The 16920-nt window shown below is 46.5% G+C and overlaps 1 protein-coding gene and 1 pseudogene across 1 annotated transcript in view; both read right to left on the minus strand.

Annotated features, from left to right (window-relative positions):
- ank2b (ankyrin 2b, neuronal) overlaps positions 1–16920 on the minus strand; it is a gene marked incomplete at its 3' end in the record, with an annotated part of 215575 nt that overhangs the window by 29133 nt on the left and 169522 nt on the right.
- Positions 6749–7255, minus strand: LOC119407971 (annotated as a pseudogene).

The raw sequence follows: 16920 nt of genomic DNA on the forward strand, positions 1-16920 counted from the left end.
CTCCCCACCATCACAGACATCTACACCTCCAGATGCAGGAAGAGGGCCACCTGCATCATGAAGGACCCCACTCACCCAGCACACACACTGTTTGCCCCACTCCCCTCAGGAAGGAGGTTAAGGAGCATTAAGTGTAGAACCACTAGACTGAGGAACAGCTTCTACCCTGAGGCTGTTAGACTCATGAATCTCTAACTAGAATAATCACTGTGAAAAACCATATCATGTTGCTGCTGATCTGTTTCATGTTGCTGCTGATCTGTTTCAATGTTGATGTGTTCATGCGTGCTCATCTGCTCACACAGACTCATGTTCATGTTTGTGCTGATGTTCAATGTTTTATGTTATGAGTGCTTAGTGTATATTTAGTTGATGTTTTTCTTAGTTCATATCTTAGATGTTATTACTGTTTTTCTTATACATTTTATTTTTGGATGTAACTGGGACCCCGTGTACATAATTTCGCTCCACCACATGTACCACATGAGGTGCGAATGACAATAAAGAAACTCTGACTCTGACTCTGATACATCCTGGACAGGTCACAAATCCATCACAGGGTTACATAGAGACAAACGAGACAAATAACCATTCACTCTCTCACTCACACCTTGGGACAATTTAGTTACCAATCAGCCTAAAATGCATGTTTTTGGTCTGTAGGAGGAAGCTGGAGTACCAAGAGAAAACCCACGCATACACGGAAAGAACATCCATCCATCCATCCATCCATCCATTATCTTTACCCGTTTATTCCATTTTGGGTCACGGGGGTCGCTGGTGCCCATGTCCAGCAATCACTGTGCGAGGGGCGGGGTACACCCTGGACAGGTCGTAAGTCCATCACAGGGCCACATAGAGACAAACGAGACAAACAACCATTTACTCTCTCATTCACACCTAGGGCCAATTTAGAGTTACCAATCAGCCTAACATGCATGTTTTTGGTCTGTGGGAGGAAACCGGAGTACCCGGAGAAAACCCACGCATGCACGGAGAGAACATACAAACTCCAAACCAACGGGCCCCTGGACCAGTATTTGAACCAGGGACCTGCTGGCTGAGAGGCAGCAGCTCTATCAGTTGTGCCACTGTGCTGCCTACACCAAAAACACAAATTGTGAAACCCATTACAGGTGTAAAACACACACAAAAAATAAATAAATAAATGAAATACCTAATGGTAATGGCTAGGGAGTTTAATAAGGTGGCCACCACGGCTGCTCTTCACAGAGACAGGGGTTGAAAGGGAAGGAGACTCTCTGGACCACTTAACTGTTCACCTGAAGGAGGCAACCCAGCTGTAGGGGAAAAACCTGGAAGAGTGGGCAAAGAAACTGGGGGTGGCAGCCAACGACGAGGTGGCTGAGCCAACTCAACCGGGGCCCCCGGCAACACATGAGCCGGTTTCAAACGGTCCACTGAAACACTCTCTTGATTACCCCCCCAACTCCTCCAAAAAAATTTTAGGTCCCCTCTCCAAAACACAAAATGGACCATCGTAAGGAGGCTGAAGTGGTGAACGGTGTGTGTCATGGTGTATAAATACATACTCGGATGACATAAGGTCCTTCAGCACAAACGCCTGTGAAAGGCAGTGATGTGCTGCCAATGGGCCACAGATCTATTTTCCACTGTTAGAACCACCCTACTCCCTTTGGGAGCAACTGAACCTGCCAGACCAGGAAGAAACTCCCCTGGTAAATGGACTGCACTTATATAGCGCTTTTCTATCTTATCCAGATACTCAAAGCTCTTTACATTATAATCTGTGTCCTCATTTACCCATTCATACATATGTGGATGACACCTGGGTCAAAATCCAAGCTAAGGAAATAGAAGCGTTCACCAGACACGTTAACTCGGTCGATAACAACATCAAGTTCACCAGAGAGGATGCAAACGACAACAAGCTGCCTTTTTTGGACTGTTTGGTTCAGATGGAGAGAGAGGACAGCCTCAACATTGAAGTGTACAAGAAACCAACCCACACAGACCAGTACCTTCTGTTTGACTCCCACCATCCACTGGAACACAAACTCTCTGTCATCAGAACGTTACAACATCGGGCCGAATGCGTCCCCACAAAGACAGAAGGGAAGGAAAAGGAACTGAAACATGTTCAAGAAGCTCTTCAAACATGTGGATATCCTAACTGGGCTTTTGTCAAGTCAGCGAGGAAATCTACAAAACACACCAATAAACAGAAAAAGGAGAACAACAGACGTAAAAACATTGTCATCCCTTATGTTGCTGGAGTATCAGAGAAATTCAGAAGGATCTTCAACAAACACAAGATCCCAGTACATTTCAAACCCAGTAGGACTCTCAGACAGAGGCTGGTCCACCCTAAGGACAAGACACCCATACACAAACAGAGTGGTGTAGTGTATGCGGTCCAGTGCAGCGAGGACTGTCCAGACCTCTACATTGGAGAAACTAAACAGCCTCTTCACAGACGCATGACTCAACACAGGAGAGCCACCTCCTCTGGAAAAAATTCCGCAGTTCACCTCCACCTCACAGATAAGGGACACTCTTTTGAGGACCAAAATATGCACATTTTGGACCGAGAACACAGATGGTTTGAGAGGGGGGTGAAGGAAGCAATTTATGTAAAAAGAGAAAAGCCGTCTCTTAACAGAGGAGGAGGCCTCAGATTCCCACTTTCAAAAACATATAATGCAACTTTAAAACAGATTCCCAGCCGTTTTTCACACCTGATGGGAACAGAGGGGCCTCGACTGTGAATTAGAGGAACAAAGACCTACTGTTTAGGTTTTCAGGTGTGAACTGCCAATCTACATATATGTGTGTGTGTGTGTGTGTCTTATCTCACTCAGCCTTATAACCTGTATCTCTCACTCTCTGTTCTTTGAATTGAGAAAGCTCCTCGGATGAGGAGCGAAACGTCTTCTGTTACAAATAAAGTCCAGTTGTTTTTGTATTGAACGCTTTTTGAATTCTTTCTTTAAGATAATACATTTGTCTTATTGTCTCTATTAAAAGGAAACTTTTAAGGCAGAGAAAAGGGACTCTAGATGTATTTAATAGGCCTTTATGAAAAACAAGGCTAAGAGTTAGAACCACCTCTTCCTGGAAGATATGGACCAATCCTATCTGTTTTAGCACAAACGGTAAGAAAATACACACACTTTGAAGAGACGCTCCGAAACCTTCACTTTAAAAGAAACTCCAAAGAGAAACTCCGAAGCCAACACGCTTCTGCACAGAGAACTGGGGAGAGAAGAAACCCATCTTTTGCACTTGACCTCAGAAAGGAGAGAAGCATCCTTTCTGCAGACGTCTCAGGATGAGAGAAAGATACAGAACCTGACCAGAACCAGAACCAGAAGCTGGCATTGAATCCAGGACTCCAGCTGCCTAACAGACAACCAGAACCATCACTCTGCAGAGTTGTAAATCCCAGCTGACCATATGGACCTTTGTCCCTCTAACAATGACAGGTGAACTTTGAGGAGACTTCCCTCTCCATCACCAGAACATCTGAGGCTGGTACCATTTAAGCAGCTGTTGGAACCATGCTCTGACCATCTACATCCTGGTAAGAGAGAGACTTTTCAATGCCTTTCTGGTGACACTACATCACAACTTATCAGACAAAATAAGCTCACCTTAGACACAATTTTAACTACTTCATAAACAGAAACCAGTCCAGAATCTGCCTTTTAAGTTGAACTGATTCAACATCATTTGATATTCAGTTAACTTCTTTTGTTATGCATAATCTTCATCATATATATCACAGATGAATATTTTCATAATAAAATACATAAAAATCAACTGAATTTGTGATTTTTTTTTTGGCATATCTGTATGTATTAATTGATTAGCTATTATTTAAACACAAGAAAAGAACTCACATTAAGTTTACATTGATTTGGGGTAAATAGAGACTGATTTTTCCTCTCAAAGAGAGGTGGTGCCCAAACAACGAGGTTATTTGCATAGTACATGCAAATCTTATGAGCTTAACTCATAACTAATAATCCTCATACATATCAGCATTTCATTATTGTTACAATTCAAACGCCCAACTCTTGCACAGGAGGATGACTGCTCTAACTACTCAGCCACAGCCGCCACCCTCAAAGGCTGGCCAAGGACCAATTCAGGTGAAGAAAACCGCATGTCCTCTTTAGGAGCTGAACGCAGGCCCAACAAAACCCAAGGCAGGCGATCCATCCATCCATCTATCCATCCATCCATTTTCTTCCGCTTATCCGGGGTCGGGTCGCGGGGGTAGCAGCCTAAGTAGGGAGGCCCAGACTTCCCTCTCCCCAGCCACTTGGGCCAGCTCTTCCGGGGGAATCCCGAGGCATTCCCAGGCCAGCCGAGAAACATAGTCCCTCCAGCGTGTCCTGAGTCTTCCTCTGCGCCTCCTTCCGGTGGGACGTGTCCGGAACACCTCCCCAGGGAGGCGTCCAGAAGCAACTGGCTCCTCTCGACATGGAGAAGCAGCGGCTTTACTCTGAGTCTCTCCCGGATGATCGAGCTTCTCACTCTATCTTTAAGGGAGAGCCCAGACACCCTGCGGAGAAAACTCATTTCGGCCGCTTGTATCCGAGATCTCATTCTTTCGGTCACAACCCAAAGCTCGTGACCACAGATGAGGGTAGGAACGTAGCTCCTACGTACGTAGGCAGGCGATCCATCCAACCATTATCCACCAATGAGGCCCGCAATGCAACCTTCATTGAGCGGTGGAACCTCTCACAAAGACCATTAGCCTGCGGGTGATAAGCAGTAGTACGGTGGAGTTTAACCCCAAGGCTCTCTGGCACTGAAGTCCATAACTCTGAGGTGAACTGGGGACCCCTGTCAGAAGTTAAGTCCAATGGCACACCAAATCAGGACACCCAGGAAAAGATAAATGCATGAGCCACATCAATCGAAGTGGCTGATGACAGCGGAACTGCCTCTGGCCACCGAGTGGTTCTGTCCACCAAAGTTAAGAGACAGGTAAAACCTCTGGAAGATGGAAGTGGGCCCACTAAATCCACATGCACATGCTCAAACTTCCCTTGGGGAATAGGAAACAGTTCCAGTGGAGCCTTAGTGTGCTGTTGCACCTTGGCACGATGGCAAGCTAAACAGGAAGCCGTCCCATGTACGTACATCTCTATGGAGCCCTGGTCACACAAACTTTGCCCCTACCAGTTTTACTGATGCTTTCACCCCCGGGTGTGAAAGGGAATGAACTGCATCAAAAACCCACCGACGCCAGCCACTAGGAACCAGAGGTCGAGGCTTGCTAGTCGAGACATCACAAAGAAGGGTTGCACCACACTCATGAAATGAAACTTCCTCCAAATGCAATTTGGATTCACCTGCCTTAAAGGCCAGAATACCTGGGTCTGTCTGTTGGTCTGCGGCCATGCTGAGGCAATCAACTCCTAAATGCACAGAAGCAACCCTTGCTCTGGACAGACAGTCAGCCACCAGGTATTTCTTGCCAGCCACATGCTGAATGTCTGTAGTAAACTCCGAAATGGCAGACAAATGCCTTTGTTGCCATGACGACCATGGTTCAGAACCTTTTGCCATAGCAAAAGTGAGAGGCTTATGGTCAACAAAAGCAGTAAAGTCCCTGCCCTCCAACATGAACCGGAAAATGCTGTGTTGCCAGAAAAAGAGCAAGCAGTTCCCTACCAAAGGTGCTATTTTTTTTTCAGCATCCCAGAGTTTCCTGCTAAAAAAAAAGCAAGGGGTTGCCATGTGCCATCCACCCATTGTTCACAAACTGCCCCAACTGCATAATCAGAGGCATCCGTTGTAAGAGCCACAGTACCCACTGGAGATGGATGGGCCAAAAGTGCAGCATTAGCCAAAGCCTTTTTGGCATCATCGAATGCCTGTACCCTCTCGGGGGTCCACTCTATTTGCTGGTCCCCTTTTTTGCCTCTAAGTGCTTTATACAAGGGGTGCATAAAATGAGCCGTCCGTGGGATGAAACGGTTATAAAAGTTCACCATCCCCCAAAACTCCTGCAGGGGCTTCACTGGGGGAAGGCGAGGATAACCTAAAACAGCTTCAACATTGGCAGGTAAGGGAACCACCCCTTGAGCAGACACTCTGTGTCCCAGGAACTCAACAACAGGCAGACCAAACTGGCATTTAGCTGGGTTAACGATCAGGCTGTGCTCACTGAGCTGAACAAATAGCTGGCGAAGGTGCACCATGTGTTCTGCCACCAAGGGCCTAGCCACCAATATATCATCCAAATAGATGAACAAAAATGGCATACACTGCAGGACCGAATTCATAAGTCACTGGACCATCTGCGCTGCGCCTTTAAGCCATAAGGGCATCCGTAAAAACTCAAAAAGATCATAAGGTGTGATAACTGCAATTTTTGGTACATCTAAGGGATGTACAGGCAACCAGAACCATCACTCTGCAGAGTGGTAAATCCCAGCTGACTACCATATGGACCTTTGTCCCTCTAACGATTATGGTAGCCCCGCACCAAATCTACCTTGGAAAAAACAGAAAAATCCTGAATGTGAGGGACTGGGTACCTGCCGTTACTGGTTGCATTTTTTGTTTGTTTGTTTGTTTTTTAATGATAAAAATATTTATTTGTTTTGTAGATAAACAACCATGCAAAGATAAAGTTTAATAAAAACTTACAAAAAAAAACCCTCCTCTGCCTCAGTGCCTTGAAAGAAAAACTGAACTGAAACCAGTGAAATTAAAAAGGCGTCCGTTTTAAATGCTGACACATTCAGTAAAGATTGGTCTTCATTATCCGCAGGAAGTCTTCCTCACTGACTTCACCGTCTCCATCTTGGTCTGCTTTGTCAATCATTTTCTGCAGCTTGTCGTCGGTGAGGTTCTCTCCCAGCTCCTTGGCGACTCTCTTCAGGTTTTTGAACGTTATTTTCCTGTGCAGTCGTCATCAAACAGCCAGAAAGCTTTTAATATTTCCTCTTTTGAGTCCTTTTCATTCATTTTCTGTGTATTATACTGAGAAATTCACTAAAATCAACAGTTCCAGAGCTGCCTTTAACAAACTCACCACCGCCATGATCTCTTCTTTCTTTGGTTCAAAACCCAGAGCTCCCATGGCAACCTTCAGCTCTCTGACGTCTATCGTCCCGGTCCCATCCGAGTCAAAGAGGTCGAAAGCCTCCTTAACTTCTTGCACCTGTTCCTCGGTGAGTTTGTGTTTAGAAGCTGCCTTCTTCTTCTGGCTCGAGGAAGAAGCTGGTTTGCGGTGAAACAAGGCCATTTGAGCAGATGTTTCGGTAAAGCAGGACTTTTGGTGTTAGATAATCGATTGTCAACAAAACAAATAGCGACCGCTGTACTTTTGTGTGCGCCTACTGGTTGCGTTGTTAAGGCACCAAAAATCCCCACAGGGTCGCCAACCCCCATCGGCCTTTGGAACCATGTGCAAGGGGAATGACCATGGACTTTTGGAACGTCTCACAATGCCAAGATGTTCCATGTTAACAAACTCCTCCTTAGCTATTGCTAACTTAGTGGTATCTAGGCGGTGTGCTTGTGCAAAAACCGGTGAACCAACTGTAGTGATACAATGTTTCACCCCATGTTTAGCTATGGTAGCAGAAAAGGTGGGAACTGTCAGAGCAGGAAACTGACAACAAAGGCTGATACTCATCACCTGTGGCAAGCGTGTTAGCAAGAGGTTGATGGGCAGGACCTCCAAGTCTACTGAGGTAGGTATCAAAAGACACAGCATCTATTAAGCAGCTATTAGCAACATGCACTAATAACCTGAAAGCACAAAAAAAAATCAGCGCCCAAAATAGGTACAGACACAGAAGCTATTACAAAGTCCCACTGAAACTGATGTCTGTTGAAACACACAGTCACCAAACTCAATCAAAAAGTCTGAATAGGGGTGCCATTATCCGCGTCCAGCAGGGGTCCGTTACTTTGACACAAGGCATCTGTAGATGAAACTGGCATAATGCTCCACTGTGCACCCGAGTCCACCAGGAAACGCTGTCCAGAAACCTCGCCTATGATGAAAAGCAGCTTATCCGAGCTGCCAGCACACACAGCTGCTAGCGAACACTGGCTCTCTTGTTTCCCTGGCACAGGAACGAACACGGAAGAATGCAATGCTTCGCTTTTACTCCAAACCGGTGGTGGTAGAAGCAAAGCATGTTATCCTTCTGCCGCTCCGTCACTGCAGCCACGGCATCAACAGCCTCCGTCCCCCTTTGAGTCACACCCGGTAAAAGTGCCTGCACACTGTAGTGCCTGGAAGCTAACAAAAGTCGGTTCGCTTCTTCAGCTAGGGAGCGATAAACCTTTGTCCGGATCAGCGAAGAGCTGGCCAGCAAGGAGCTGGCCAGAGCTGTGTGAACAGGTGGATGAAGCTGGCGAAGAAACAGGTGAATAAAAAAGGAAGGAAACATCCCCTAAGCCAAGTAATGCCAGCATGTTCTCCATCAGCTCAGAGGGCTTGCAATCCCCCAAGCCACTCAGGGACAACAAACGGTCAGCCCGCTCCACGTCTAACAGTTGGAAAAGCTGCAGCAGGTTCTCCTTGAACACACTGTACTTGTTAGTGCTCGGTGCGTCCCGCAGCAGACCCATCAGACGGCAGGTGGAACCAGAATCCAAAGCAGCAACGATTTGAAAGTACTTGGCCTCATCTGTGGTAATCCCACTGAGATGAAACTGGGCTTCCACAAGCTGGAACCATGGTTCCGTATCGTGTTGCCAGTACTCTAGAAGTTTAATAACAGCCGCAAACACAGCAGATGAAGCAGCGGTAGGAGATGAGACCATGGCGGTTGGAGCAACGTCTGCCCGACAAAAAAACTTGGTTCGAACACACGGCTGATGGAGAAGCAGCGTCAGCATCTAGTGAGTTCTCATTCGAAAACATGTTCAGATGTTCGGGGTCACCAATGTGGAAGTCGGCAGAAAGAGACAAAAAATATTTTGAGTCTCGATTTATCTCTACGTCTTCCAATATCAAGCTCAGAAAAAACAAATGAATTACAACCGTTGATCCGCTCCTTTTATATTCTGTCCCTTTCATAATAAGAGCACGTTCTGACGTGAAATATATACATTTGTGTCCACCACAAAGTGGAACTTCTGGACAAAAATTTAAGATTGCCGTACCTACATGGCTGTTGCGCCTATGGCACGGTGGTTAAGATGGAAGCTGCATTGGTCCTGTGGATTAATGATTACAGAATAAACCCCATCACTGTGTATACCAACACCAAAGGTGAAACAACTTTACTGTATAATCATCTTGCAGCAAGCAGCACGGAGGAAAGGAAACGGCAATGTAAATGAGGAGCGGAGAGGGGGGGACGAACCCAAAGCAGGACTTTTCGACCACCTGGTTCAACCATCGAACCACTGCATTTATTGCCAGCAAGTGATGGTTTGACAAATTTCAAAAACAATTTGGATTAAAAAGTGTTTCTCTGCACGGAGAGGCTGCATCCGCTGACAGCAGGAGCGGAGAAGTCTGTTAACATAACATTCAAAGATCTGATCACCGAGCTGGGGATCTACAGGTCTGAACAAGTTTTTGATGTGGATGAAACGGGCCTGTTCAGGAGAAGGATGCCATCTCACACTTTTATTATGAAGGACAAGGCCAAAGCGTCTGGTTTCATCGCTTCTTCATTACTTTCATCATCATCACTGAACAGCTAATTCTTCTTCTCCATCTCTTCTAGTTCATCTTATCTGGTAAGGCCCCATTAAAATTTATATTTTTTAAAAGGTTTAAGAGTCTAGAAAAATGTAAGGAACATTGAAAGAGCATGGGAAGGGCTTAAAACACCATTATACAACTGTATATAAATACTAAAATAAACAACTACTTACTACTACTAGAGTAAATACTAAAATGAATTACTACTTATTGCTACTACTACTACTTACTACAACTACTACTACAGTACTTGTGTACATAATTTTGTTCCATCTCATGTACCACATGAGTGTACTTGAACTTGAACTACTGTATCCTTACTTTGCGGGTTTTTACTTATCGCATGGGGGGGGGGGGCTAACACCAAAGGCCGGATTAACCATATGGGCAACTGGGTAAGTGCCCAGGGGCCCACAATCTCTAAAGGGCTCAGGGCAGTGAGTGCACAAGCTAAATATTTGTTTATCTCCTACTTTACTTGGAGCCCTGCACTGCACAGAGAGACCGCTGCTGCGCTTCCGCTGCATTTGGGCCGCCCCGCCTCCTCCCAGCAGCGGCTGCTGCAGCGCTCGTGGGTTTTTTTTTTTTCAAGCCTCCACGGCCCTACCTGTCAATCAATTCAGTAGGTGTGTCAGCAACTGACCAATCGACAACCTCAATATGTCCCAAAGGTAAACGCCCCATACCTGCTGACAAGCCCATCAGTTTTTTTTTTCCCCCTAGAACTTTTTTAACAACACAAAATAGAACAATGCAACAATATACAAATACAAACTCGTGAAGGGTGTCATAACTACATTTCACAAAATAATGAAAGAGAAAAATAACAAACATAAAAAAATTAAATAAATAAAAAACAAAGGAACATATATGAGAAACTTATTGTTTTAATTAAAACAATAAGATTTTATCTGTTGTGAGATGATTCTAGCAGTTTTGCAGAATAGTAGCTATGACTTGAAATCGTTCATAAAACAGGAAAGAGGGCTTATTATCCCTCCTCTTACTACAGTGAATGTGGTACTTTGCTATAAGTACAACTATATTTATGGCATCAGAGAAAGCTGAGCTTAGGTTATCCACATAAAATAAAATGGCATCAGCATCAAAAGAAGGAATGTTAAGTTTGAGATTAATCCAGTTTCTGATGTCTGACCAAAGACTTTGTAATGACACTGTTGCCATTGTGCTTGCTCAGGATGGGAGACTGAAATGAAGCCAAGATTCAACTTGTCTGCTGCTTCCTTAGATAGAGAACTTTACTAATTGCCTTTTCTATGTATGTGAATGTTCCTGTAAAGTGCCCTGAGACAACTTTGTTGTGATTTGGCACTATATAAATAAACTGAATTGAATTGAATTGACATGAAAAAATAATTGTTCGAGGGATCCATCTTCTAAATTACTTTGTAGGTAAAACTAGATGTTAAACAACTTAAAATACACCAGAATGCAGGAAATGGCATCTACTTTATTCAAAATTTTCTGGGGGAGGACCCCCCATCTATCTTTGTGTGTTGACCCCACATTACAAATGCTTCTGACACCAATTGCCAACACATTGCTAAACAAGTACGCATATGGTGTCATACAATGTTCAAAGTGTGTTCAACTTAACAGTCTTGATGATTTGTGTCAACAAGAGGACATATCATTTATAGTTCTATGAGCATTTTAAACATAAAAATCCACTTGTTGAAATTTTAAATATATTTAATGTATATTATGGTAATTTATTTTGTATTTTGCCAGATTATGGTGATTCTGGGGTCGTGATGAGGCCCTTGAAGATTGTTGCCCAGGGTACAGTGAAGTAATTTTAGGCCCATCTCCAAGCTGCCTTTTATTTTAAAAAATTTAGAAAAAAATGTATATTCACAGGTAAAACGTTTTTTTTGATGAGCACAATATCCTGATCGACTTTGTCATCGTCTCATCTGATCTGCGGCCAAATGTCTTGGACGCTCGGGTGAAGAGAGGGGCGGAGCTGTCCACTGATCACTACCTGGTGGTGAGTTGGCTCCGATGGTGGGGGAGGATGCCGGTCAGACCTGGCAGACCCAAACGTATTGTGAGGGTTTGCTGGGAACGTCTGGCAGAGTCTCCTGTGAGACGGAGTTTTAACTCCCACCTCTGGGAAAACTTCGAACATGTTCCGAGGGAGGTGGGGGACATTGAGTCTGAGCGAACCATGTTTCACACCTCTATTGTCGAGGCGGCTTACAGGAGCTGCGGCCGCAAGGTTGTCAGTGCCTGTCGCGGCGGCAACCCTCGAACCCGATGGTGGACACCGTCGGTGAGGGATGCTGTCAGGCTGAAGAAGGAGTCCTATTGGGCCTTTTTAGCCTGTGGGACCCCGAAAGCAGCTGATGGGTTCTGGCAGTCCAAGCAACATGCGACTCGGGTGGTCGTTGAGGCAAAAACTCGAGCATGGGAGGAGTTCGGAGAGGCCATGGAGAATGAATTCCGCACGGCTTAGAGGCGATTCTGGTCTACCATCCGGCGTCTCAGGGGGGGAAAGCGGTACGCTCCCAACACTGTTTATAGTGGGAGTGGTGTGTTGCTGACCTCAACTCGGGATGTTGTGGGTCGGTGGGCGGAATACTTTGAAGACCTCCTCAATCCCACCGGCATGTCTTCCACTGAAGAAGCGGAGCCTGGGGACTCTTGGTCGGGCCCTCCAATCTCTGGTGCTAAGGTCACCGAGGTGGTTAAAAAGCTCCTCGGTGGCAGGGCCCCAGGGGTGGATGAGATTTGCCCTTAAGGCTCTGGATGTTGTAGGGTTGTGTTGGCTTACGCGACTCTGCAATATTACGTGGACATCGGGGGAAGTTCCCCTGGATTGGCAGACCAGGGTGGTGGTCCCCCTATTCAAAAAGGGGGACCGTAGAATGTGTTCCAACTACAGGGGAATCACGCTCTTAAGCCTCCTTGGTAAGGTCTATTTGGGGGTTCTGGAGAGGAGGGTCCATCGGATAGTCAAACCTCGGATTCAGGAGGAGCAGTGTGGTTTTCGTCCTGGCCGTGGAACACTGGACCAGCTCTACACTCTCAGCAGGGTCCTGGAGGGTGCGTGGGAGTTTGCCCAACCGGTCTACATGTGCTTTGTGGACTTGGAGAAGGCGTTCGACCGCATCCCTCTGGGAACCCTGTGGGGGATATTCTGAGAGTATGGGGTACTGGGCCCATTGATACGGGCTGTTAGGTCCCTGTATGGCCGGTGTCAGAGCCTGGTCCGCATCACCGGCAGTAAGTCGGGCTTGTTCCCAGTGAGAGTTGGACTCCGCTAAGGTTGCCCTTTGTCAGCGATTCTGTTCATAACTTTTATGGACAGAATTTCTAGGCACAGCCAAGGTGTTGAGGGGATCCGTTTTGGTGGCCTTAGGATTGCGTCTCTGATTTTTGCAGATGATGTGGTATTATTGGCTTCGTCAGATTGTGATCTACAGCTTTCGCTGGAGCGGTTCGCAGCCGAATGCGACGCGGCCGGGATGAAGATCAGTTCCTCCAAATCCGAGGCCATGGTCTTGAGCCGGAAAAGGGTAGAGTGCCCTCTCTGGGTCAGGGAGGAGGTCCTACCCTCATCTATGGTCATGAGCTTTGGGTTGTGACCGAAAGAATGAGATCTCGGATACAAGAGGCCAAAATGAGTTTTCTCCGCAGGGTGTCTGGGCTCTCCCTTAGAGATAGGGTGAGAAGCTCGATCATCCGGGAGGGACTCAGAGTAGAGCCGCTGCTTCTCCACATCGAGAGGAGCCAGTTGAGGTGGCTTGGGCATCTGTTTAGGATGCCTCCTGGACGTCTCCCTGGTGAGGTTTTCCGGACACGTCCCATTGGAAGGATGCCCAGAGGAAGACCCAGTACACGCTGGAGGGACTATGTTTCTCGGCTGGCCTGGGAACGCCTCGGGATTCCCCCGTAAGAGCTGGCCCAAGTGGCTGGGGAAAGGGAAGTCTGGGCCTCCCTACTTAGGCTGCTACCCCCGCGACCAGACCCCAGATAAGCAGAAGAAAATGGATGGATGGACAATATCCTGGAGGTTTGTCAGTCTGACTTTAAAACTCGCCACATCACAGAATCAGCTCTAGTCAGAGTTTTTAATGATATTCTTATGGCCAATGATTCTGATGAACATGTGGATATTGTTCTGCTCGGCCTAACCGCTGCCTTTAATAAAGTGGACCACCACATTTTAATATCATGCTTACAGCACCAAGTGGGTATCTGTGGTACTGCACTGAGCTGGGTTAGGTCCTACCTGGCAGAAAAACCCATGTCAGTCAACATAGCTGGTTCTGAATCCTCCACTGCTCCTCTATGTTTTGGGGTTCCACAGGGCTCTATTTTAGGTCCCCTGCTTTTTTCCCTTTACTTGCTTCCATTGGGATCAATCCTTAGAAAGCATGAGATCTTTTTTCATTGTTGTGCTGATGATAGTCAAATCTATATGCCACTAAAAAAGAAAGATGCCCCCTCAATTAGTCCACTTCTGCTGTGTCTTGAAGATATTAAAGCCTGGATGTCTTTAAACTTCTTAAATTTCAATTAAAAGAAAACAGAAGTGATGATGTTTGGTCCTAGTGGCTCTTGTGAACCTTGCCCTGTTGATCTGGGCCCTCTGGCACCACATGTAAAGAAAACAGTTTCTAACTTGGGTTTTAAAATGGACAGTGATTTTAAATTAGATTCCCAGATTGGAGCGTTGATCAAGACCAGTTTTTATCACCTCAGACAGCAGGCCAAGGTAAAGCCCATCCTTACTCAGCATCAACTGGAAACAGTAATCCATGCCTCCATCACCTCTCGACTGGATTACTGCAACACTCTTTACCTTGGAGTCAGCCAGTCCTCCCTCAGACGACTCCAGTTGGTCCAGAACGCTGATGCTTGGCTTTTTTTTTTTTTTTTTATTTTTAGATGGCCTCCCTTCTCCCCTTACAGCCATCCTCTCCACACCATTATTATGAAATATTTATTCAAGTGATTATCTAGTGTAGGTTTTTTGTTTTTTTAATAGGATAGAAAGAAAGAAAAGACAAAGTAAGACTCCAAAATATAAGAAAAAATACACAAAGAGAGCACATGGCAAAACACTGGGCCACTGTCTGTTCACCTGCAAAGAACATGACAAAACACAGCAACAAAATACATATGTATAAAGAACTTAAAATATTCATGGCTTTGCAGTAAGTTTCCATAAATATATATACCCATACCTACGCCTATATACATACATACATACATACACATGAATATACACTCACATACATATCTATATATCTACATATAAAGCCTACATAAGCATCCCTGCATCTATTTGTGTGTGGTTGTGAGCATGCATAAGTGTATAAGGCTTCTCTAATAGAACATTTAATAGTAACTGTGAAGCAGCAGAGACCCGACCCCCAAGACCAGAGGCAGACGAAAAAGGGGGGACCAGAGCCCAAGACCCCAGGAGGGACCCCGACCACGGAGTCCCCAGGGCCACCCACACAGGACGAACCACTCACCCACCCCCCAGATCGGACCACAGGGGAGAACCAGAAGATCCCCACCAGCGACCACATGCAGTGACCCCCGGGGCCAACAGCGACAAACTCATAGGCCCCCGCCGGATCCAGCCGCATCGATGCAGTTCCAGGCCCGGGCACTGAGGCCTGGGCACTGAGGCCCGGGCACCGAGGACGCGCACCACCCAGGCAAAGGCCTGACAGGGCAAGAGGACCCGAGCCCCACCAGGTAGACACCAGGCTGAGCCGACACACGCCCAAGCGCCCAGCCCCCAACACCAAGGGCCCCAAGCGCACCGGCAGGCAAGGGCACACCGCACCAGGGGGCCGCGCGACACGGGCGCGATGCCAAGCACCCTCAGTTGTATCAAAGAGGGGGCAGTCCGAGTCTCGGTCTAACAAATACCCATTCATACACAGACACAATCACACAGTCCCAGCCTCATTCTCACACTCACTCACTCAAAGACATACAATAACGATACATTTCATTCTTATTCCCGATACGCACTCTATACCCCCCAGGTCCAAGACATGTACCCGCCTTCTACAGGGGGCAGCCCATGCCCAAACCCAGGAGGTAGACCCATTCATTCTCGAGCGGAGAGGAGCCAATATCCCAGACCTGGCCCAGGCCACGCCCAGCCGACAGGACACCCCCCCGGCACGAAGAGGTCACGCCACCGACCACCCCCACACACCGCCAACAACCAAGCACGCGCCCCCAGCCGACCGCCCGCCAGGCCCCAGCAGCCACCCCGGCCAGCGGTCCAACCATGGAACCGAAGAGCCAAGCTCAAGGGGTCCAAACAACCCCAGGGAGAGCACAGCACCAACACCGCCCACGGCAATCCCCCAGACCCCGAACCCCCACATAGTCCTGGTCAACACCCGACGGCCTGCCCTTCTCCTGGACCCCACCCCTGGAATGGCAGTTAGGGAACTAGGAGGGTGAAGAAAAAAAAAAGAGATGAAAAAAAGATGCTTGGCTTCTAACTGGAGTTCAAAAGAGGGAGCACATCACCCCCACTCTGGCTTCCCTCCACTGGTTGCCTGTTCATTTTAGAGTTCATTTTAAGATTATTTTATTTGTTTTTATAAGTTTAAATGGTCTTGCTCCATCTTACCACTCTGAGCTGCTTCACCCATACTAATGGGTATATATATATACAGGTCCTTCTCAAAAAATTAGCATATTGTGATAAACGTCATTATTTTCCATATTGTAATGATAAAAATGAAACTTTCATATATTTCAGATTCATTGCACACCAACTGAAATATGTCAGGTCTTTAATTGTTTTAATACTGAAGATTATGGCATACAGCTCATGAAAACCCAAAATGCCTGTCCCAAAAAATTAGCATATCATGAAAAGGTTCTCTAAACAAGCTATTAACTTAACCATCTGAATCAACGACGTAACTCTAAACACCTTCAAAAGATTCCTGAGGCTTTTAAAAACTCCCAGCCTTGTTCATTACTCAAAACCGCAATCATGGGTAAGACTGCCGACCTGACTGCTGTCCAGAAGGCCATCATTGACACCCTCAAGCAAGAGGGTAAGACACAGAAAGAAATTGCTGAATGAATAGGCTGTTCCCAGAGTGCTGTATCAAGGCACCTCAGTGGGAAGTCTGTGGGAAGGGAAAAGTGTGGCAGAAAACGCTGCACAACGAGAAGAGGTGACCGGACCCTGAGGAGGATTGTGGAGAAGGGCCGATTCC

This window comes from Nematolebias whitei, chromosome 1 (assembly GCF_014905685.2).
Source record: "Nematolebias whitei isolate Nwh7 chromosome 1, NemWhi1, whole genome shotgun sequence".
Classification (NCBI taxonomy): domain Eukaryota; kingdom Metazoa; phylum Chordata; class Actinopteri; order Cyprinodontiformes; family Rivulidae; genus Nematolebias; species Nematolebias whitei.